Here is a 25,497-nt window from a genome sequence, read left to right on the forward strand (position 1 = left end):
TCAAAAACAAAGAACGCACGAAACGAATGCATAGGTATACGCAGGACGAGGGGGAACTAACAACTGTCACAGTTGCTACTTCTTTGCGTTTGAGCAGCACGCTGTAAGCGTCGGCTATGTACAACGAACTGCCCAACTTTGGCTCTTCTAGCTAGCAGCTCACATCTATCGCAAACGCGGCTGCTGCAGCAAGCGAAGTGACCTTCGTGCGCTCTGTAACTTCAACGCAACCTTTGCGGTGAAAGAACAAGACGTACAAACCATGTCCCTCACGAGATAAGCGTGCGCGTACGGGCGACCACACCCTGTAGGGCAAAGTACAGGTGGTACAGAAGGGAGCCGAACGCGCATCGCAACTTCGATGGAGCAACGACCTTTAACGCGCGCCCTTCGCGCCATCTCACTGGTGATAAAGAAAGAGAACACACTGAAGCGAGCGGAGCAACGACTTTTAAGGCGCGCCATTCGCACCATCTCACTGGTGATAAAGAAAGACAACACGCTGAAGCGCCTCCGAGCTCTGCGTACCGCCAGCGGTAAATGGTGTATAGAAATAGCTCGCCGTTAGTATGCTGAAAGATGTATGCTCCGTGGCCGAATGGTATAACGCCGCGTCCTGCGGAGCGAGCGATCGCAGGTTCAAATCTCCGGTAGCGCGCTTCGGAAAATTCATTTCTCAAATTATTTCCTTTGTGGCATATATATATATATATATATATATATATATATATATATATATATAATTATTTACAAGTATCTTAGAGTCTCCACGGAGAGCATTGAGTAAGGGGAGCATCACAAAAAGAAATGCAAAAGAAAGCGATACATGTGTCTGAAAAGTGCAACAGTAACGTACTTACGACAAGGTGAAGCAAATTGATGCATGGCAAAAAATTACTAAGAATAACACTAACTACTAACTAACAGCACAATAATACGAAAACAATGCTCAGAAAAAGTAAAAAAAAATCACATCATATCCACGGGGTGAATGATGATGAGTGGGGCGAAGCTACGGAGGGAATCATCTGTAAACCGTGAAACTCTTCCGTGAAATGCGCCCAGTACATAATATAAAGAGTGTGAAACATCGTGTATATATTAAACATCAAACTTTTATTGTACTGTTCGTTTACGTGGTCCCTTCATTATCACTTGTGATCGGTGAAATGCAAGGAAGAAGTCCGCTCCCGAGCGAAAGAGCGCCAAGAGCGACCGCATTCCCCGCTCGCCCTGTGCGAATTAAAGGCAAGGCTAGAGGGAAGACAGGACGCGCGTTCCACGACGCGAGGTCGGTAGCATGCCCAACGAAAGCCAACGGAACTCGATCGTGCAAGTGCTCCGGCTTCGCATCGCCTCATGGTTCCATTTAGCGTCCCAAAACCAAATATATTGCTCAAGGTGTGCCTTGCGTTTTTCGTAGAAATAATTTCTTTATCATGTACATTAAGACGAAAAGTTGAAAGCTCACTAGAGTGTATCGCCCGCAAAGTATGTCTTTTAGTGTGATTTAACTCTCGTACGGCAGGGTCCTCGCGCCGTTGCCGGTCCACCTCGCCCGTTGACGATCGGGCGAAGTGGCTACATACAACTACTACTACTACACTTTAAGAAAAACATCTGGCGTTCTTTCGTTCTGCTTTTACAAAACATCTGGCGTCTTTCGTTGGTTTATTTCATCAATCAACGGCGTTTTGAACAAAATTTTTATTGTTTAATCACGCACAGGAGAAATCTCACCAGGCACTACCTTGGAGGTAAACAATGGCTGCTAATGGGAATGAGAGACAGAAGAAGTCGGCTTTTAGCTAACACTTACACTTCTACTTCTACTAACGTTTCCTACTGGAACATGCCAATGGCTGCTAATGGGGAATGAGAGAGAAGAATTCGGCTTTTAGGTAACGCGCACGCTGCGAATTTTTTATTGTTCAACAACGCACAGGAGAAATCTCCCACCGGCAACACCTTGGAGGTCAAAGCGTAAGACTTGTTACGCACTGCTACGATGACGACGACTTCGAGGGACGAACGGGTGCCGCCTTAAGGAGCTTCGCCCCTAAAAATAAGTCACGAAGTATTGTCTAACAAAACAATACTGCCACGTGCGTTTCTTATTAGGGGCGAAGCTTCTTAGGGTGTGGGTCGTTCCCTCCTCTGTAGTAGTAGTAGTAGTATGTATGTAGCCAGCTCTAGTTTAATGAATTGCTCACAAGATGAGCAATGCACTAGATATCATATTTACAAGGCAATCTCGTAGTGTTCCTTGATTTAATCATACTAAAAGATATACTTTGCGGGCGATGTACTCTAGTGAGCTTTCAACTTTTCTTCTTAATGTACATGATAAAGAAATTATTTCTACGAAAAACGCAAAGCACACCTTGAGCAAGATGTTTGGCTAAACGGGACCATGAGGCGATGCGAAGCCGGAGCACTTGCGCGATCGCGATCCGTTGGCTTTCGTTGGGCATGCTACCGGCCTCGCGGCGTGGAACGCGTAAAGGAACGCTACGCGCGTCGTGTCTTCCCTCTAGCCTTGCCGTTAATTCTCACAGAGCGCGTGGGGAACGCGGTCGCTCTTGGCGCGCTTTCTCTTTCGCTCGGAAACGGACACTTTCCCTGCATTTCACCGATCACAAAGCGGTGATAATGAAGGGACCACGTAAACGAACAGCACAATAAAAGTTTGATGTTTAATATATACACGGTGTTTCACACTCTTTATATGATGTACTGGGCGAATTTCACGGCAACGTTTCACGGTTTACCGATTATTTCCTCCGGAGCTTCGCCCCACTCATCATCATTCACCTCGTGGATATGCTGTGCTTTTTGTAGCGTTAGCTACACTTGCCTAGCCGGAGCCGATTTCGCGTGGCGCGTCATGATCCGTGCTGCGCATGCGCGAGGATCAGTGATGTCACACAGCTGGGTCACCGGAGCTGGCATCTCACGCACTCTCCGACACCGCCGCGCGTGGCTCGCAGCTGCTGGTCTGCGCCGCATTCGAGAGGAGTGACATCGTAGACACAGTGGCGCCAGCACGCGCGCAGCTATTCGCCTTCGCTGTGCAGTCGCCGTCTGACACTGTGCTGGGGCCGCTTGATAGCGCCTCTGACTGGCGTTTGCAGGTGGGTAACGCCATGGAGAAGGAGAGCGCAAATGCTACTCGACGGCGCAGAAGAGCCGAGAAGCTTATCTGATCGGATCCCGAAGTAGTTGCCTGGCATTAGCGGTTCAGCGTACGAAGAATGAATAGAAGAAGGCTAATAATCCTAGACAATCTGGAAAGCTAAGAATAATGAGCTGAACCTTTGGTAACGCTACGTAGCTATATCCTGGCATAGCCGAGCTAAGCCACTGCGAATATTTTTTAGCACTTTTGCTGTATTCGGTTTTCGCTCACAGACTTGTCAGCAATGCTCAGCCCAAACCGCGCCTCATTGTTCGAGAAGCTTCGCGATTATCGTAGATCGTTTTGTTAAGATTGCGCGCAAGATGCGAACACGCGAGCTTATTCTACACTCTTAAAAAAAAGGGTGTCTGTACTGACTACCTTTGGGTGGTAATCGCCTCGCTACACATATGATGACCTTTTGGGGTGTCAAACGACTCCCTTCGTTCTTCAGACCAACGACTCCCTTCTTCACAATTTGGGGTGTCAAACGACTCCCTTCGTTCTTCAGACCAACGACTCCCTTCTTCACAAGCAGAGAGTCTACGTTACTCCCAACGCAGGAGTCTACATGACTACCTTTTATTTCCCGCTAGTACCTCTAGGTAGTCAGGGTGACCCCTTTGCCATGGTAACGCTGACCCCCACTGGAGCGTTCCTTTGACTCCGTTGTCCTTAAGGACAGTGGTGTACATGACTCCCCTGGCAAGAGTCAGTGTGACCACTTCGTGGTACTCAATGAGACACTCTGCAACAAATAATGCGTTTATTTTTCTTCTTGGCCGATATTGATGAAACTTGCTGAGTTTAGGTTTACTTATGTGGCGATTTCAAATATGCAATTATCTGGAAGAAAACGCAGTTTTTACACATAAAAATTTCATGTGTCTTGATGAGCAAGCCTTTCCAAACTTGGAGTTACAAAGTAAATCGACATATCGCTATAGTTAGGGGATAAAAACTGTATGCAATAGTTTTAAAGGAGTTTACTGCGCTGTTCTGGCAAAGGAGTTTACTGCGCTGTTCTGGCATAATGTTCATGAACCCACTAGCCCACATACGAACTCGCGTTTTAAACCCATTTGAGTTAAAAGTTACGTAATATTGAACTCTCGTGAGCGAATCACCAGCTAGACATACACTTACTGGTCAATGTTCAGCATACTATGACTATTGTTAAGTGGGTTTAGGACATGCATTCTGGTTATGTTGCATACAGTTCCCATTTCATATTATTGTGATATGCTTACTTTGTAACTCGTGGAGGCCTAACATGGCACATGAAATGTTTGATATACTTAACACGACATATAATAGTAGAAAAATATTTGCATTTTCAAAATCAGCGTACAAATACACATAAACTAAACAAGTTTTATAGAGATTGATCAAGAATTTCAAAAGAACTTCAAATCAGAGCGAACACCATTAGGGTTTTTATCTGACAATCGACGAAAGTTGGTGCCGCTACCTCTTGTTACTCAACAAGGCACTTCCACCGGGTTTACTCAAACAGGAACACTGTGGTGGATGCATGACAGCCGCAACAAGTTTTTGTAGCAACTTTACAGTGCTGCATTCGATTCCTCTGGGGGAAATAAAATACTACTCGAAGTTTATATAGATAAGTCTCAGAACAATTTCCGCTCGCGTAAAACAACAAAAAATGTTGATTCTAGAAGAAAGTAAGCCATGCAACACGGAAACAGAAGAGATGCGGACAGCTCAAACGCTAGCGTTTGGTTTGTCTGTGTCTTCTCTTTCACGTCTGCATGCCTTCATCCTATAAACAAACTGAAATTTCTGCGATTCGTAAAATTATTCTTTGAATCGGTTTTAAACACTTCATGCCATTTCATACATGTTCACATTGTAATGACAACCTACTGTTTTATCAGTAAGCACCTAAACTATAGGCACAACATCCTGCGAATAATGCGTAGTCCTTAGCCACGTCACCACAATTGTTAAGCATTATATATATATATATATATAATATATATATATATATATATATATATATATATATATATATATATATATATATATATATATATATATATATATATATATATATATATATATCTGTGTGTGTGTGTGTGTGTTTGACATTTTTGAGCGCGCAAAAGAACAGGGACGAAAAACGACGCGGACACAGCGCTGACTTCCAACATATGCTTTATTTTCTACAGTGGTACATATATATATATAGACAACAAAAACCAACGCACGCAGGTGCATTGTACAGGAAGGCTTCATGTAAAACCACAAATAAGTATGCATGATAAGCAATCAAACAACCTGATACCGGATTTTTTTCTTCTTTAAGAGATCAAGCGGTCATTTCTGACTACCACTATCGTCTAGTCACCCCGTGGGCCTTGCTTAGAAAGTCTAGTTCTTTTTGGATAGGTCAATTGAAGGTGCACTAATGCACATGTCTCCCAAACTTGCAATCTTCGCCGCTTCAATTATCTCGCGTGTTGTTTGTGCCTGGCTCCTTCCTGTCGCAGTGCACTGCGAATACATGTGATCGCACCCACACTTCCTGCAGTGGAAAGCCACATGTCCCACACCTCCAGTTCGCACGTTATTTGCGTGCTCACGCAGCCTGTTATTGGCACACCGTCCCGTCTGCCCTATGTATTTCTTGCCACAGGACAGCAGTAACTCATAAACGATGTTGTTCTCACATTTAACAAAGCTTTCTTTGTGCTTTTTTTGGCACCTGGGTTTTTCAGAACCACTGTAGGAGGCCTTGCACAGATTATAAAGCTTGTTTGGTGCTGAAAGGACGACTCTTACGTTGGCGTTGTTTCCTATCTTTTTCAGCCTATGTGAGACATCGTGAAGGTATGGTATGACGGCGCATTTCTGCTTGACAGGCTCCATTTCTGGTGAAGCCTGCTCCTCACCCTCGCGAGCATGTTTGACAGTCTTGAGAAGACCCTCCGCCACAGATGTGACGACATACTGAGGAAACCCCGCCTTTTTCAGGCAGTCAGCTTGCGCCTGGAAACTACACGAACACTTGTGAGGACATGAGCGGCGAAGCGCATTCATTAGGGTTAATTTTGCAATACCCCTTTTAACTAGCTTGGAGTGGCCCGAAGAAAACGGCAGAAGCGGCTTATTGGCCCTAGGCTCGTACGACCAGCAGACCTGGTCTCGCTCAAAGAACATTCGTAAGTCAAGAAAACGCAAGGCGTTGTTTTGCGGCATTTCATGCGTGACTGCGAGCGGTTGCAGGAAACGCGTGAACAGATCAAGTACGTTTGAAGAATCGTTGCCAAATTCGCCTGGACTTGATTCTAGAAAGACAACGTAGTCGTCTACATATCTAAACACCTTCTTTACATTTGTGCCTGTTACTAGAAACTAGAAACAGAGCTAACAGGCACAAATGTAAAGAAGGTGTTTAGATATGTAGACGACTACGTTGTCTTTCTAGAATCAAGTCCAGGCGAATTTGGCAATGATTCTTCAAACGTACTTGATCTGTTCACGCGTTTCCTGCAACCGCTCGCAGTCACGCATGAAATGCCGCAAAACAACGCCTTGCGTTTTCTTGACTTACGAATGTTCTTTGAGCGAGACCAGGTCTGCTGGTCGTACGAGCCTAGGGCCAATAAGCCGCTTCTGCCGTTTTCTTCGGGCCACTCCAAGCTAGTTAAAAGGGGTATTGCAAAATTAACCTTAATGAATGCGCTTCGCCGCTCATGTCCTCACAAGTGTTCGTGTAGTTTCCAGGCGCAAGCTGACTGCCTGAAAAAGGCGGGGTTTCCTCAGTATGTCGTCACATCTGTGGCGGAGGGTCTTCTCAAGACTGTCAAACATGCTCGCGAGGGTGAGGAGCAGGCTTCACCAGAAATGGAGCCTGTCAAGCAGAAATGCGCCGTCATACCATACCTTCACGATGTCTCACATAGGCTGAAAAAGATAGGAAACAACGCCAACGTAAGAGTCGTCCTTTCAGCACCAAACAAGCTTTATAATCTGTTCAAGGCCTCCTACAGTGGTTCTGAAAAACCCAGGTGCCAAAAAAAGCACAAAGAAAGCTTTGTTAAATGTGAGAACAACATCGTTTATGAGTTACTGCTGTCCTGTGGCAAGAAATACATAGGGCAGACGGGACGGTGTGCCAATGACAGGCTGCGTGAGCATGCAAATAACGTGCGAACTGGAGGTGTGGGACATTTGGCTTTCCACTGCAGGAAGTGTGGGTGCGATCACATGTATTCGCAGTGCACTGCGACAGGAAGGAGCCAGGCACAAACAACACGTGAGATAATTGAAGCGGCGAAGATTGCAAGTTTGGGAGACATGTGCATTAGTGCACCTTCAACTGACCTATCCAAAAAGAACTAGACTTTCTAAGCAAGGCCCACGGGGTGACTAGACGATAGTGGTAGTCAGGAATGACCGCTTGATCTCTTAAAGAAGAAAAAAATCCGGTATCAGGTTGTTTGATTGCTTATCATGCATACTTATTTGTGGTTTTACATGAAGCCTTCCTGTACAATGCGCCTGCGTGCGTTGCTTTTTGTTGTCTATATATATATGTACCACTGTAGAAAATAAAGCATATGTTGGAAGTCAGCGCTGTGTCTGCGTCGTTTTTCGTCCCTGTTCTTTTGCGCGCTCAAAAAGTCAAACATGAATTACCAACTTGCCGATGCCTACGCTCTCTCAATATATATATATATATGTGTGTGTGTGTGTGTGTGTGTGTGTGTGTGTGTGTGTGTGTGTGTGTGTGTGTGTGTGTGTGTGTGTGTGTCAATCCATGCCAAGTGTCCCAGACGTGGCGATCGCACATCACAGATTTTGCTGATAAAATGTGTGCCTTTTTCCTGTGCCACATGGAGTATTGTGGCAAAACACTTTTGGTCGAAAAAAATTTTGACAATCGTGGCACCCCCTCGAAATTCGCGTCTATTTATTAAACTGTACCTAATAGAAAAATGTGTATAAAATCTATTTTGTGTGTTGAGCTACGAAACCGCGCTTGCGCTATCACAGAGGTTCTGTTTAGTTGTCCCATTCATTATTTCCGATTTTTTTTGTGTTTCACTACCAGCTACGTAGCTTCAAAAACTACAAAAATCTTCAATGTTCGTGAATTTTTCTTGAGCTATTTGCAACTCACCCTAACCAATATTAATCATAGCCTGATTTCCAGGAAAGTATTTTAGTACAGAAATGTTTAGGGGTAAAATAGACTTCAAATCTTTCCGAAAAAATTGTGATATTTGAGAAAATGTACGATTTGTCACATGTTTGACCGTATTTTTCATACTGATGCGGTCAAAGTAAAAATCCTCGTCATGTGGCGTTTGATAGAAGACTTCATCGTTAAGTAACGAAGAAAGTCTAATCAAATCATTTTTTTTTGTTTTAAGGAAGAAAATAATTTTTGAATTTGGCCCTCCGATCGCGCAGTGCATTTCATTTTGCTGCCACTTCGCCGCAAAACACGTGGTCGCCCTTACAGCTGACACTCGTCACAGGCAGCGGCCAGATGCGAGATGTATGTCAGCGGCTCGTGAGTGGTCGAAAGTCTTGTCGCGCTGTCAGGGCGACGAGTAATGAATTTGCGTTACAATGAGCATTTGCTAGGCGGGCCCAATGGGAAATATGGACGCCCGAGAGCTGCATGTGGAGTCGTTGCCACAATGTCCTAGAGGGACGTCTGCACAACTAGCATACACATACTGAAAGAAATAATGCACACTGTACACACTTCTTTCTCAGGGTATACATGTTGTACAGACGGCCTCTAGCACAATGTGCCAACGACGCCATAGGCTGCTCTCGGGCGTCCATACTTCCCATTGGGCCCGCCAAGCAAGCTCACATTGTAACGCGAATTCATTACTCGTCGCCCTGACATCAACGTGACAAGACTTTCGACCACTCACGAGCCACTGACATACATCTCGCATCTGGCCGCTGCCTGTGACGAGTGTCAGCTGCAAGGGATACCACGTGCTTTGCGGCGAAGTGGCAACAAAATGAAATGCACTGCGCGTTCGGAGGGCCAAATTCAAAAATTATTTTCTTCCTTAAAAGAAAAAAAATGATTTGATAAGACTTTTTTCATTACTTAACGATGAAGTCTTTTATCAAACGCCGCATGACGAGGATTTTTACTTTGACCGCATCAGTATGAAAAATATGGTCAAACATGCAACAAATCGTACATTCTCTCTAATTTCACAATTTTTTTTCGGAAAGATCTGAAGTCTATTTTACCCCTAAACATTTCTGTACTAAAATACACTTTCCTGGAAATCAGGCTATTATTAATATTGGTTAGGGTGAGCTCCAGATAGCTCAAGAAAAATTCACGAACTTTGAAGATTTTTGTAGTTTTTGAAGCTACATAGCTGGTAGTGAAACACAAAAATTCGGAAATAATGAATGGGACAACTAAACAGAACCTCTGCGATAGCGCAAGCGCAGTTTAGAAGCTCAACAGACAAAAGTAGATTTTATACACATTTTTCTATTAGGTACAGTTTAATAAATAGAAGCGAAATTCGAGGGGGTGCCAGGACCGTCAAAAATTTTTTCGAGCAAGAATGTTTTGCCACAATACTCCATGTGGCACAGGAAAAAGGCACAAATTTTATCAGCAAAAGCTGCGATGTGCGAGCGCCACGTCTGGGACACTTGGCATGAAATGACCCTTAAATATAAGAGCTACAGAAAGATCACGAAGGTCCTGATACTGTAGGAAGGCATTTGACACACGACGTACGTTTTAGCATTAGCATAGTGCTAAAACGTACGTCGTGTGTCAAGTACCTTATATATATAAGGTATGATATATATAAATATATATATTTAGCGGTGGTATGGAGAGTTCTGTACAGAACTGAAATACAGAAACACCGTCCAGAAATACAGCGAGACACATTACTGTCAGAATGAGTGAGATATGAAAAGCAATAGTTTCGCTAACATCGTTCATTACTGTCAAATGCGGCAATATACTAGACCTGGCATAAACATTAGCATAGCCAGCAGTCAGTTTTTATGAATAGGAATCAATGGCCAGCCATCAAGCACTTCTTTGCGACATCCATTACATATTTTATGTGGCATACAGCGCAAAACATGCAACATGTGTAGTTCTCATGTAGTACAGGATTCTCATGTAGTCATCTGAGATACAGGACCCCAATAGGTGACACAGCTTGCGTGCATGAGCTTGGCAGTGTCGTGTTCCCAGACCATGTCAGGGTCAGGTGGCATTCTGGCGAAAAGGACAGCAGGTTGCACTGATTCGAGACCACTCACGGCCAGACCTTAAGCGTGGCTATTCCGAATTCTTGGACACGTCTTGACTACCTCGAGACACGAAGTTTCCAAGGAGGCTTCCTGGTCAAATGCAGCTGTAGAGCTTCAATGTGCAGTCTTGAAGCAACCTGAAATAGTCAAGTGCACAAAAATAAACACATGATGACAGACAGATCGATCACCTTTTAATCTGACAAGGGCAGCGCTCACACACCAGATTCCATGAAGTGTCATGGCAATGAACAAAACCAGGGATACTCATTAACTTTGCTGTACTTTGAGGGTCTGTTACTCCCTTAGCCAGCTGCAACTGTTTCCGCTGCATGACCTCCGTACAATTAGAAGGATGTTTTTTTAGAGAACGCATATTTCTTATCAAAATTGTATAATAGTCATGCTCAAGATGTTTTCGCGCACACACTCTATGTCAAGAAGGAAATAGTTTGCTGCAACTAAAATGGCAATGAAGAGATTAATTAACAAAAACTCATTAATTAACTTTTAATTCCTGACCTGGAGGTAGTTGTTTATATTAGAAAGTTGTATCGCGTGCCAATTTATGGCATACACATTTTTTTTAATCGCGAAAGTTACACGTAATTCGTGATATTCATCCTTGAATTTCAAGGACGAAATCGAAACTGATAGCGCCTGACGTGCAGGAAACGTCGCTTCTCTGTTACGTAAGCTCGGAGCTACACGTGAAAAGAAGGTGATGATAGTTTAATGAAGGTGGGCCGAAGCAGAATGTGATCAGGAAAATCTGCAAGCATTCAGAAATACACAAGTAAACAGCTTATTATTTGGGTGCGATGTGTGGTACTTATCTGTAAACATAGAAAGAAAAGGTTGATATTACTGCCGTTTCGGATGCGCGCATCTCGAAAGAAACAAATGAGCACCAAACGCCACATGCAAAGGTAAGGCAATCCGCTGACGCAAGTTAGACGACTTGCCAGTTTTCACGAAAAGGTACGACCACGACGCGCCTTCATTCAAATTTCGTCACTCCCTTGTCGCGGGCAGCTCCGGTCTGACGTAACAGAAAAACCGCGTTTTCTGTGTGCCGGACACAATCAGTTTTGATTTAGCCCTTAAAATTTCACAATAACTATCTCGAGTTACGTAAAACTTTCATGATTTCTGAAAAATGGGTATACGATAAAGCGGCACGCACTACAAATTTCTAATATAAACAACTGCCCTCAAGTCAATAAATAAAAATTAGTTAACGGGTTTTTGTTAATTAGTCCCGTCAACGCATTTTTTGTTGCGGCAGAATATTTCCGCCTCGAACTGGAGCGTGACTGTCATAGAGTTTTTTTATAAAAGATATGCACTCTCTGAAAAAAAATCACCCTGTATAGCATGGCAGCAGTATTTTAATAATAATAATAATTGTTGGGGTTTGACGTCCCAAAACCACGATAAGATTATGAGAGACGCCGTAGTGGAGGGCTTCGGAAGTTTCGACCACCTGGAGTTCTTTAACGTGCACCTAAATCTAAGCACACGGGTCTAAACCATTTTCGCCTCCATCGAAAATGCGGCCGCGGCGGCCAGGATTCGATCCCGCAACCTGCGGGTCAGCAGTAGAGCACCATAACCACTAGACTAGCAGTATTTTAACGAAGACCTGTAGGTCGCGGGATCAAGTCCCGGCCTCGGCGGCTGCATTTTCGTTGGAGGCGAAAATGTTTGAGGCCCGTGTACTTAGATTTAGCTGCACGTTAAAGAACCCCAGGTAGTCGAAATTTCCAGAGCCCTCTACTACGGTGTCTCTCAATCATATCGTGGTTTTGGGATGTTAAACGCCAAATGTTATTATTAGTTTAACGAAGAAAACGGCAAAATGTGTATACAGCTACACGAAATATGGCGAATGGATGACAAGACTAGGCTTGCCTTCACTGCCTTCTTTCTGTCGCATCATTGTGAGCGTGCCCTTCTAGTGCCTGGCTTCAGAACAGCTGCACGAAGGTGCAGCTATTCTAAAGGCCTAATGTGCCATTTTTTCTTCAGATCTATATCAACAGGCAAAGGTCTCGTTTTTCCGTTTGTCTGGAAGGACAACCCACCAGCCAGCGTTGACCAGTATAGAGGGTTGGGAGCAAACTCGGGCAAACTGTGCAGCACAAACATCACCTCAAACCTCAAACAATCGAGGTGATGAGAAGCGGTCAAACAAAAAGGAACAGTGCTGAAGTGACTTATATACATATTAAAAACAACAGCTGATTATGGCACGAAATTGGGACAATTAAGGTGCATTGTAAAAGAATGTCGAATGAGGTACCCTGCTGTAAAAAGTGCTAAATATTCATTGCAGACTATGGCGAATAGAATTCAAATAGGATACAGCGAGTGTTTCGAGGTATAATGATGAAGCAATAATTGCTAGAGATTTATGAGCGAAAAGCACAATGCGATTAAGCGGTGCTACATAGTGGGAGATCACGGATTAATTTCAACTACCTGGAGTTCTTCAACGTGCACAAATCAGAGGGCATGGGAGTTTCTGTATCTCGCCCCCTTCTAAATGCAGCTGCCGGGGTCAGGAACAGAACCCGCGTCCTTGGGCTTCGCAGCGTAACGCTTCCAAGTCCATTTTAAGGGATTTTTGTCCACTGCCCACAACATCACTGTAGACTGTATCTTTGTGTTGAAAATAATAACGAACTGAACCACGGCTGGTATAACAAAGGCATCCAACATCCACGAAACACAGCGTTTGAGCAGTATGTTTACTGCCATTATTACTAGCCGGTGTTGTGTTTACTGTACTAGCACCACACCACATTAGACAAAGCAAGTATCACAGGAGGATGAGGTTATGCTCGTATGCAGTTTGTGGAAAAAAAAAAAAAACTACAACTTTGAAGTGAACTCACATTTACCTTTGTTGCATGATATTTTTTAGCATCATAAGATCAAGTCACCACTGTTTCAATTAAATGAAACCGTGCTACAAAAGCTATTGCATCAAAGTTTTATAGCAGTTACGCACGCACGCACGCACGGACGGACGAGCGCGCGCGCACGCACGCGCACACACACACACACACACACACACACACACACACACACACACACAAACAAACAAACAAGCAAACACGGCGAGAAGTTCGAATATGCAGCGAATAAATACGTATTAAACGTGTTTCAACGTCTGGGTAGCAAAGGAAAGAAACACTAAATTCTAGAGTTTCACGAGCCAGAATCATGATCTGGATATCAGGCATGTTCGGGCCGGGTGCATTAGATTGATTTTGATCAGCTGATCTTACTTACCCTTCAAATATATATCGGTGCAACGTTGCTCTACGTGTCACCACACTCGACTTGCAACCGAGATTTCAACTCGCAATTTCATGTTTTTCTGGCATGTATGGAATAAGGAAACACGATATTGGCGCGCACCACTCCGTTTTACCCGCTACTGGATAGTCCAGTGCGGTTTTCGTCGTTGCCAAGCCATTGAAACACGATAGCAAAATCCGTGCAACTGGAACATCAGAAAGACAAGTGGCAAAGCTACGTGTGAAGCGAATAAAAGAGTTGTAGGCAGAAGCCGGCAGAACTCACCTGAAATCTATAACGACCGTAGGAGCGTCGTCCACAGGCTTCGTCTGTCGGTGCCACTGGGATCCGTCATGCGCTGCCATCTTGCTCAGGCAAGTTCACGACGAAACGAAGCTTACTGCAGGGACTTCTCCGTCCGGAGGCTGCTTTTCCCCAACACTGAGTGACACTGCTTCAGCCAGTCACGGCAAGCGTGAGCCGACGACACGATACTACCCCACGAATGCATAGCACGGAAGGAAAGTCACGCAAAACGATCAGCCAGACCAGTGCCTCCTCTATAACTTGCCAGACACGGCAAGAGCGAGCCGACGATACGATACTACGCCACGAATGCATAGCACGAAGAAAGTCACGCAAAACAATCACTTGCAATCACGCCTGACGACACAGATTATTCCGACGGACTAAAGAACGACCACAACGAGACGGATCACGAACAATGCCGTCTCACGACCCCAGGCCAAAATGGCTGTCTCGTATTGATGGCTTCGGCTTTGGATTAAAGTAGCCTCCACGAACGCCTAAATGGTTTCGGTTTTGTTTTGGTGCTATAGAACACACATCCATGCATAGTTAAAGCTCTATTGAATAATATCAGGGTGGAGGAGGCGAAGCGTGCCCTGTGTGTGTCTGTAAGGGCTGTACGGTGGGAGGGGGCGCAGGTGAACGTGCATCCCCTGCTCTAGAGGCTAGGGAGAGTGCGGTGAGGCCGTGTGTGCGTGCCTAGCTGTGCTCAACGTTTGCTGAGCGATTTGGTGGCCCGCGCGGATTATCGTGAAGATATAGTTTAGCTGTGGCGGGCAGAAATGATGACCACGCGAGCTATAATTCTGCTAGTATTGTCGCTCTTTAGGAGACGCGGTAAAGCGTCGCCTTGATAACCGGTCTGCGCGGTTATCATGCCAGCTTTGCGGCACATGTTTTTACGGCCGTCGAGTTAGATGTGTTCCCGATCGCCAGTGCGTTCAACATCATGCACGTCCATTTCACTAATAAATGTATGTTTTCTGCCATACATGCTGTCGTAGGAATCTACAAACCTCGCTTGCAAACGTGAGAAGATTCGCAAATTTGTCAGCGCTGCCATTGTTAAACGTTGTCATAACTCTGAATGTTTCGCTTGGGGGCAAGATTTTTTAAGAACCCTGTTTACTTGTAGACGTTTTCGAAGCGCCGTTTCAGCAATATCGTAACTGAAGCCATAACACAATACGTGCGTAATTCCACATTTTACGAATCCATGTTATATATTCTCAACCAAAATTTTTCGGTATACCACAAGCCAAAGCAGCGAACTGTATCTTGGTCGCAGCCAGTGAAGCTTTCTTTTAAAAAAAAACCCACCCTGTATATGCAGAACCATCACTGACTCCCTTGGAGCAAGGGAGTCATCTATTTCATTCAGGAGCGTCGACCAGAGCATTGTGACTCCCCTTAGAAAAAAAGGTGGTCATCGGCTGCCACAAAGAGAGTCAAGCAGACGTGACTCCCTTTTGACTCTCTTTTTTTTTAAGAGTGTAGAGCTTGCGCGACAACCAGCGATAACGCTGGAATATTCGATGCCACGTGTATAAATGCCGACGCGCTTCACCGCTTGTCAGTTTTTTGACGGCCGACGCCGAGTGTATAGCGTGTATTGCTGTAGTTTGAGCTTTTATTTCCCGGCCACAAGTTCGGCACAATAAAAAAGTTTCATTTTAGACATGCCGCCTGCCTCCTTCGTCAGCGTCACGACCACGTGACATCTGGTGGAGGTGCTGCTTCTTTCATGTACCGGACGCCCCCGTCAGGCCGTGAACCCAGCCCACGTCGCGAAGGAGACACCGACATCATCAGCGACAGTACAGCCAGCCGCAGACTGAAAGGACTTCCCCCTCAATTTGGACTCCTACCGGGCAAGCCAAGAGCCAAGACGACGAAGACGACAGCGACGATGACTGCCACTGTGCCGCCTGCACCGATTCTGCTCCGGCAACCCAGGGAGCCGCCATCGTTCCGCGGTTCATCATTCGAGGACCCGGAAACCTGGATTGAAACGTACGACCGTGTCGCCGCCTTTAACAATTGGAGCACCGAAGGCAAGTTGTGCCTCGTCTAATTCTGCCTGGAAGACGCGGCAAGAACCTGGCTTGAGAATCGGGAGTCCTCACTTCAAACCTGGGACCTATTCCGCAGCGCATTCCTGCACACGTTCGCAAGCATTGTCCGCAAGGAGAGGGCTGCTTCCTTGCTGGAGACCCGGGTGCAGCTACCAAATGAAGACGTCACCATCTTCACGGAAGAGATGACTCGACTTTTCCGCCAAGCCGACGCTGCGATGTCCGAAGACAAAAAAGTTCGCCTACTTATGCGGGGTGTTAAACAAGAACTGTTCGCAGGACTTGTACGCCACCCGCCCACGACGCGGTCGCCGAATTTGTCGCCGAAGCTTCGACAACCGCGAAAACGCTTGAGCTGCGAACGCGGCAATACAACTGCAGCTTCTCGGCCACAAGCTACGCCGACATTCAAGCACTAGGATCCGCCGACCTGCGTGAGACGATCCGAGCAATCGTGCGAGAGGAGCTGCGAGAAATTCTACTTTCACCACAACCTCAAGTAGATTCCATCGCCGACGTCGTGCGCGAGGAGATCCAGCAGTCACTGGGCGCGCCTCAGCTAGCAGAGCCGCAGCCGCAAGCTATGAGCTATGCTGCTGCAGCCCGCCGTCATGCTCCTCCTCCACGCCCACGTCAAGACGCCGCGCCGCCGCAGTACCGTCGCCAGACGCCGCCGCCGCCGCCACAGACGTCCTACCGTCTGCCTGTCGGCCAGCGCTACGCGCCAAGGAAGACCGACGTTTGGCGCGCCCCGGACAACCGCCCGCTCTGCTACCAGTGCGGGGAGGCCGGCCACACGTACCGCCGCTGCCAGTACCGACAGATGGGGCTACGCGGATTCGCCGTCAACGTGGTCAACGCGCCATGCCCGCAGCCAGGCGAACGGCCTCGCGAGATCGACGACTACCTCACCGAAAAACAGTGGCAAGTACGACGACCTTCCCACTCGCCGTCGCCCGGCCGCTACATGTCACCGCACCGCCGGCAGTACACTGACCCAAACCGGGGCCGGTCGCCTAGCCCGTATCCGGGAAACTAAGGGCAGCAACCGATGGAGGCGTGGTTGCTGTACGACGAAATTCCGAAGATCCTCCGCGGCCGCCGACGGCGACAACGTGACGAGACCTGCAGAACACGACGCGAAGCAGAGGAAGCCCTGCCGACGAAACCTCGCGGACCGAAGAAGACCCGACGACGCAACATCGAAGCAGCGGAACGAACCGAAGCAGCCGTGACCCGACGCCGCGACCCAACCGCAACGCAAGACGACGAACTAGTGATCTCGACGTTCTCATCGACGGCCACAACGTCACCGCTCTAGCTCGTCGACACTGGGGCCGACTATTCCGTCGTCAGTGGGCCATTCGCCACGAGGCTGAAGAAAGTAAAGAGCGCTTGGAGTGGACCCGAAATCCGGACAGCTGGAGGCCGCCTGATAACGCCGATTGGTGTCTGCACGGCGAGAGTCACCATCAATAACCGGACTTATCCTGCGAGCTTTGAAATCCTACAAAACTGCTCCAGGGATGTGATACTTGGAATGGACTTCCTAAGTGACCACGGCGCCGTCATCCACCTGAGGGCTGAGTCGATGACACTAACCTCAGACAAAGCGCTCCCGCCCCACGTGACGCGAGGGAACCATGCATTGAATGTGATAGAAGAGCAGGTGACCGTTCCGCCGCGCTCCAGCGTCATTATTTCCGTCGGCACCGAAAAACCTGCGAACCTTGAAGGCGTCATCGAGGGCGATCAGCACCTACTCCTGAACCGTCAAGTTTGCGTCGCAAGAGGAATAGCCGAGCTGCGTGGAGGGAAAGCAACAGTGGTGCTCACGAATTTCAGCAACGAGTACAAGCACGTGAACAAAGGCACGACGGTCGCCTACATCGAAGAAATTGTGGAAGCCACCAATGCGTTCGCCCTCGTCGATTCTTCCGAGCCTACTCCGACGAACAAAACTCCCCAGCCAGCTATCGACGTCAGTCCGAGCCTTCCGAAGCATAAGCAAGAACAGCTCAAAACCCTGCTCCTGCAATACAAGGACTGCTTTTCATCGTCGTCCAGACTTCGGCAGACACCGGTCGCGAGACATGGCATCATAACAGCAGAAAGTAGCAGGCCACTTCGTCAGAGCCCGTACAGAGTTTCGACGCGAAAACGTGAGGCCATAAAGAAACAAGTCGACCAAATGCTACGCGACGACATGATCCAGCCTTCAAAGAGTCCGTGGGCGTCACCCGTGGTGTTAGTGAAGAAGAAGGATGGGATCCTACGTTTCTGCGTCGATTATCGTCGCCTGAACAATATCATGAAAAAGGACATGTACCCTCTCCCACGTATAGACGACGCCCTAGATCGACTCCACAACGCGAAGTACTTTTCTTCGATGGACCTGAGGACCGGCTACTGGCAAAACGAAGACGACGAGAGAGACCGAGAAAAGACTACCTTCATAACACCGGACAGCCTGTTCGAGTTGAAGGTCATGCCCGTCGGTCTTTGCTCGGTACCTGAGACTTTCCAACGAGTCATGGATACTGTATTAGCTGGCTTGAAGGGGCAGACTTGCCTTGTTTACTTGGACGACGTCGTTGTGTTTTCCTCGAACTTCGACGAACACCTCCAGCGACTTCAAACCGTACTTCAAGCAATCAAGAACTAGGGGCTCACCCTGAAGCCAGAAAAGTACCGCTTCGCGTACGAGGAGCTGTTGTTTTAAATGCGGAGCATTTCTTAGTCGCATCTGCGGCGTCGGCCGCCGTCCATACCCCCACTGCGCATGCTCGGCTCGTCTCGTGCCGGCAGCGAGCCTCTCCTCTCCTTTCCTCGCATGCTCGGCTCGTCTCGTGCCGGCAGCAGGCCTCTTCTCTTCCTCCCTCCCTCCTCTCGATCGAACGCGGGCGGTGTGTATATAAGCGGCGGAGCGCGCGTTCGGCATTCAGTCAAGGGCGTCTTTACTTGGCTTTCGCTTGACTTGACGCTTTGCTTAACTCGAATAGATGCGATGTTAGCAACAGTACCTTCAATCAGCGTCCCACCACTCGTTGAAGGCAACGTTACCCCACCCTCACCGTCGTCGGCGTCAACAACAGCAAGCAACGCAGAAGACAAGGCTGCAAAGAGATGAGCATACGACGCTGAACGCAAGCGTTTGAAGCGAGCTGCGGACCCGGAACTTCGTGCACGAGAAGCTGCTGCGAGACGGCAACGACGGGCTGCGGATCCTTCACTCGGGGAACGAGAAGCAGCTGCAAAACGGCAAAGAAGGGCTGTGGATCCTGAACGTCGTGCTCGGGAAGCAGCAACCATTCGTGAACGTCGAGCAGCGGATCCATCACTCCGGCAGCGCGACGCTTCTGCGAAACCCAATTACGCAACATTCACGCGATACCCCCACCACTCTGCGACGCATTTACTTGAGTTCACCCCGTGGGAAGGTGCGGGCGACATTTTTTTGAGTCACGTGATCAGCAAGACTGGAGTGCTCCCAGACCCTCAGAAAAGAGCTGCCATCGCCGCTTTCCCGCCACCCACCGACAAGAAGGCCGTGCGCCGATTTCTCGGCTTGTGCGCCTTTTACAGACGCTTTGTCAAAGACTTTTCACGGATCGCCGAGCCACTAACGCAGCTCACAAAGAGCGACGTCGAATTCAGGTGGCAAACAGCGCAAGTCGAAGCATTCCATGAACTGAAACGACGCCTGCAGACGACTCTTATACTTGCGCGTTTTGACGAATACACCGATACGGAGATTCACGCCGATGCAAGCAGTGTAGGACTCGGCGCCGTGCTTGTGCAGCGGACGGATGAACTGGAAAGGGTTATCAGTTATGCTAGCCGGTCGCTGTCTAAGGCAGAGGCCAACTATCTTATCGTTGTACCTTCGGGACTGCGACCAGAAATTCTGCATGCCCTGCACGACGACCCGACGGCTGGACACCTCGGACTTTTCCGCACTCTCGCACGAGTACAGGAGAAGTACTACTGGCTGCGCCTTGCCGCCAACGTCACTCGCTACGTAAGGACGTGCCGGGACTGTCAGTGACGGAAGACACCGCCCACCCGCTACGCCGAAACACAAGCCCTGCCCAAAGGCAGTGCCGCTGAGGTAGCCAAGTTCTTCGTTGAGAGCATCGTGCTTCGACAAGGCGCCCCAGAGGTTCTCATCACCGACAGAGGTACGGCGTTTACGGCTGACCAAACTCAGGCGATCTTGGAATACAGCCACACAAGCCACCACCGGACCACCGCGTACCACCCACAGACCAACGGACTGACCGAGCGTCTAAATAAGACAATCGTCGACATGCTGGCCATGTACGTCGACGTCGAACACAAGACGTGGGACGCCATCCTTCCGTACGTGACCTTCGCGTACAACACGACCGTACAGGAAACGACGCAGATGACGCCATACAAGTTGGTCTACGGACGGAGCCCGGTAACGACGCTCGACGCCATGTTACCAAACGTGACCGACGAGGAAAACATCGACGTGACCACCTACCTACAGCGCGCCGAAGAAGCACGACAGCTCGCCCGCCTACGGATTAGGAACTGGGAGACGACTGACAGCCACCGCTACAACCTTCGACGACGCCACATGGAATACCAACCCGGTGACCGTGTATGGGTATGGACGCCAATACGCCGACGGGGACTTAGTGAGAAGCTTCTTCGACGATACTTGGGACCGTACAGGGTACTTCGACGCCTCGGCGCACTCGACTACGAGGTTGTCCCTGACGGCATTACGAATTCTTAGCGGCGCCGTGCGCGACCTGAAGTCGTCCATGTCGTGCGCCTCAAGCCATATTTCGCGGGTTAGTGAATCTGAGGACTGTACTTTTACTTTATTATTGTACTTTCTTGCTTGTGCTTTTTTTATTGTACTTTCTTACTTGTGCTTGTTTATTGTACTTTCTTGCTTTATTGTTGTTATTTATTGTTGCATGCATTCTGGCAGTTCGCTGGCAGCCAGAGATAGACAGAGGGTCAACCAGCTAGTTCCGGTCGGGACAGGGAATAGCGTCTTGGTCACGTGTGTGGGGAGCCCGAGACAACCCGAAGCTGCCCGAAGATCACAAAATCGAACGCTGGGACAGGCAGCGTAAACGTAAACAAAGGCTACCGCCGTGGCAGCAAACGAAACTTAGCGCCGCGTGCGCGTTGGTTCTTTCTGCATTGCCCGCTTGAAAATGTGTGGTTAGGTTTGTTGAAGAGCTGAAGTGATATTCTCGAGCATACGCATTTGGGATACGATCACGTACGTTCGCAAGATCATGCGCAACTCGCCCCGTCCGCGAACAAGACAGCCAGCTGGCGCACGCATATGGCGCACGGCGCCACGAAAGCGATGCAAGGTGAGCTGCCGCGCCACTTATGGCTTAAACAGCTCACGTCTGCTTAGTACATGTAGCAGTCGCTGCACAACACGACGCGAAAATCTCGCGAAAGTGATCGTGTCCCCAAAAGAGCTCGAGTATCTATCGCATACTACGTCGCACACACGCGTTGACCAGCTTGCGTTTTGTGGTAACTTGATACATGCGGCGGTATCGGTACCACGAGTGCGCGTTATATCTAAAATAAACTTTAGGGGTGTGCGAATATTCGAAAGTTTCGAATATTCGTCGAATATTACATTCGAAATATTCGTATTCGATTCGAAAATCGTGTATTCGAAAAGTTTCGATTATTCGATAACTTCGAATATTCGAAAAATTCGAATATGCGATTCGATTATCATGCATAAAATAACTCGTCTTCCACATTTCTGCTGCGTTCGTATAGCTAAAAACGTTGCCGAGAGGAGCGACAAACATCGTAAGTACACGGAGGCACGATATCGGCCTGCGACGAGCGCCCCAATACGTATGATTTATTGCTGGTGCATCTCCGACGTGCAGCGCTGTTGGCGATCATGTAACCGTACATTTTCAATATTATGCGGCCGTAACGTGCCGCACTACCACTCGTTCACTATGCGGGACCACTTCTGAAGAAAGACAGTGACCCACGGGACCGGTGGCGGACTGTAGGCACCTTCAGATACCCCACTCTGGCAAAGCTTTGCCCCATGTAACTCCCTATACCAGCCACTTCTGTTCCAAGCGAGCGTGCCTTTTCAGTGGCAGGGGGGGGGGGTGTCTCTTACAAGGGAGCGCCTGCTACCTGATCATGTGGAGCAACTCATATTTCTTCATGATAACATGTAGTCATTACTTTTATTGTGCCGTGATATTTGCTTGTGTTGTGATGTGCATTGTGCTAGCTTGGACATTGTGTTCTGGAGATAGCAGTGTATGTTGTGTTGCCAGCCAGGCTGTAAATGTTTTTTTTTCTTCAAATAGCTACATGTTAAATAAAATGTCGTTACTGCGGAGGCATTTTTCTTTTGATATTCGATATTCGATTCGATATTCGAAGGTGGATATTCGTATTCGATTCGTATTCGAAAAATTTGATATTCGCACACCCCTAATAAACTTCCGTGTGACGCGTCTTCGACTCGTTTTGGCAGATGTTGCCTGAGCCTCTTTTCCAGTCCTAAGTGGCACTCCATATATATCTCACGTAGCTCAGCTTTTATTTGAGCTACTAGGTGATAACCGCGTACATACTGCATGTCATTATTACTAAGAGGTGGAAAAGGACAAAGCCGACGATGAAATAAGCAACAAAATGATGTATACATTTTTGAATTCATCTCCGTTTTTTCACATCGACGCGTCGTAGCATGACGTAATACCATACCTCATATACTGGCGCGTAGATCGAAGTACGCTCACACGCCGTTCGCGACCAACGAGCATCACACAAAAAACAATGTCGCGATCGCTTTTATTCAATCAGTGCATTTTATGAACATCGAATACCTAGTTGAAATAGTTATGTTCTGAGTGGGTTCACGCACGCAAACATACGACGGAGCGAAATAGCTAGTTCGATCACAGTCGTCTCAGCTAAATGCACATAAAGCACACACGACACTACAATCGAATACTACTACGAAAAAATAAACTCGAAATGGGTCTCCATGCGTGCGTACGAACGTGCACATAACTTTTAGGACATGTGCACGACATAGTTAGAACGCGACAGTTCGCCGCGTTGTTCATGGAAGGAAAATTCACGGCACACATAAGAAAAGCAATAAACATTAGCTCCAAGTGCTCGCCGCCACTCGTAATAGCGCCATCTCGCACGGCGGAACGGCACCGAGCCTAAGTACAAGCAAAGGTGTAGTCCGCAAGCGCCCGTATTGCAATCCGTCGAGTCCTCACAAACATGGCGGCGAGCGCGTATCGTATCTTTTCGACGTCTGCTAGCCCGAAACCATCCAGAGAGCTTCCACGACTAAATTGTCCTGCAAGCTTCTGGCGACCCGCGGGCTCCCCGCGGGTCGCCAGAACCGTCCTACCCGAGAAAAACGAACGCCAACCGGAAGTGCGCTGCGGGGGGTTCGGAGCAACCCGAGAAAAACGAGCGCGCTCTGGCTGGCTCTGGCAGCCCGTGGGTAGCCAGAAGTGGAAAATCGAAGAACCCCAGTTTCTCGACGCGGTGAAACAAAGGTTGGCTGAACATGTATCGCAGAAAGCTTTTCTGCCTCTCAACTTTCCTTTCTTCGTGGCATAGTTTGCAGTTCTGGTATTTTTTCATTTACTGTGGTTGGTGCAGGGGACCCTGAGGCGCTTTCCCGTGTATACGTCGAAATGACCAGTGTACCCCATTCCCGAATCTGCCGAAACACATCATTTGTATCCCCATTTGACCACTTTTCTCCTCATGTACTACCGAATGCCAGATTCTCGTTTAGATTTCACCATTTGCTCATCCACGGAAAGGTTCGACGCGAAGAAGTCCGACGAACTTGCGAATCTCCTCCTCAGTGACCTCCCTCCAGGATCCGCCCCTATCACTACACGTCGGCTTTTCGAAAATATGCATATACAATTACCTCGAACCAAATTTTTTCCTCCACCAATGTGTCCGTGATGACGAGAGGCATTGACTGATACCAGCTGACCCCTGAGGTACGCTTTTTTGTCAAATTTCGGGACTTCTTCCACCGCCGCCGTGCGAAGGACTGCTAGGCCTAGGCGTGCTCCGCGGGCGCTCGGCCTGGCACCATCGCGCCGGTCGCCGTCTGCCATACTACTCGGTGGCAGCCGCTCGTCAGCTCTGAGATGGAGGTGTCCGCTCGGACAACAGTGATCGTGGACAACGAAATGTGCGTTCAAGTTCAAGGAGAAGAAACAACACCAGAGGAGTACCACAACGAGGCCGGATGGACGCTCGCGGGGGAGCGTATGTCGAGGCTGCGCCAGCGGGCCCCCGCCAGCGGCATGCCCGACGGATCCGGCGGGAGTCAAGCAAGCCCGAAATCGAAATTCAACAAAAACGTGAGAGCCTCGGTCATCAACGCCGCACGCATGCCAGCCATACCGCTGGAAGAGAGCAAGATAGTCGTCAGACCCAGAGGGGGCTGGACATCGTCAAGACCGGCACCACCACCGTCGCCACGGCCATACTCGCCGCGGCCAAGATCACGAGCGAGGAAAGCGCTGCGGACACCCTCTGCCCCAACACGCAACAGAATATTATGGTCATCAGTACACCGAACGAAAACAACGCGGCAAGGTACGCTACAATCCAGGAAATCTATATTCAAGGCAAACTCTACGAAGTCAGCGCATATCGCTCGGCACCTCACAACACCGTAAAAGGCGTAATCAAAGGCATCCCCACCGACGCGAACGCCGAAGAGCTCGATAGAAATGTTGTCAACGAGAGGAACCCACTAGCAGTGGGCGCAAAGAGGATCGGCAGCACGACCTCCGCGATCGTGGTGTTCGAGGGACCCAAGGTACCGAACTTCGTCCGATACGGAGTCACCCTGATACCTTGCCACCTCTACAGGAAACAGATCGACGTTTGCCACCAGTGCGGCCGAGTGGGACACCGTAAGGACGTGTGCCCGACGCCCACAATCAAGACGTGCCTGGCCTGCGGGCTCGCGAACCCCAAGGAAGACCATAGTTGTACCCCAAAATGTAAGCTGTGCGGGGGCGAACACTCGACCGGAGACCGAACGTGCAAGGCAACATACAAGATGACCTACGTTGTGCGCAAGCGACAATGGGTACGGCGACAGGCCGAACTCCAGCTGCTGCCGGAAAGCGATTTCCCGCCACTCGACAAGCCGTCAGCTGTGCAAAAGTCAAGGACTCCATCGAAGAATCGCGCGCCAAAATCCAGAGACAGCAGCAAGAGAAGCCTCAGCAAGAAAATGTCACCATCACATGAGCGAGTAGGCTGGGTCGA

The 25,497-nt window shown here is 48.4% G+C and overlaps 1 protein-coding gene across 1 annotated transcript in view; it reads right to left on the reverse strand.

The window, feature by feature from the left end:
• The window catches only part of LOC119400439 (chaoptin), a 386,448-nt gene that overhangs the window by 167,631 nt on the left and 193,320 nt on the right, over positions 1-25,497 (reverse strand). The window lies entirely within an intron of this gene.

This window comes from Rhipicephalus sanguineus, chromosome 7 (genome assembly GCF_013339695.2).
Source record: "Rhipicephalus sanguineus isolate Rsan-2018 chromosome 7, BIME_Rsan_1.4, whole genome shotgun sequence".
NCBI classification, from domain to species: domain Eukaryota; kingdom Metazoa; phylum Arthropoda; class Arachnida; order Ixodida; family Ixodidae; genus Rhipicephalus; species Rhipicephalus sanguineus.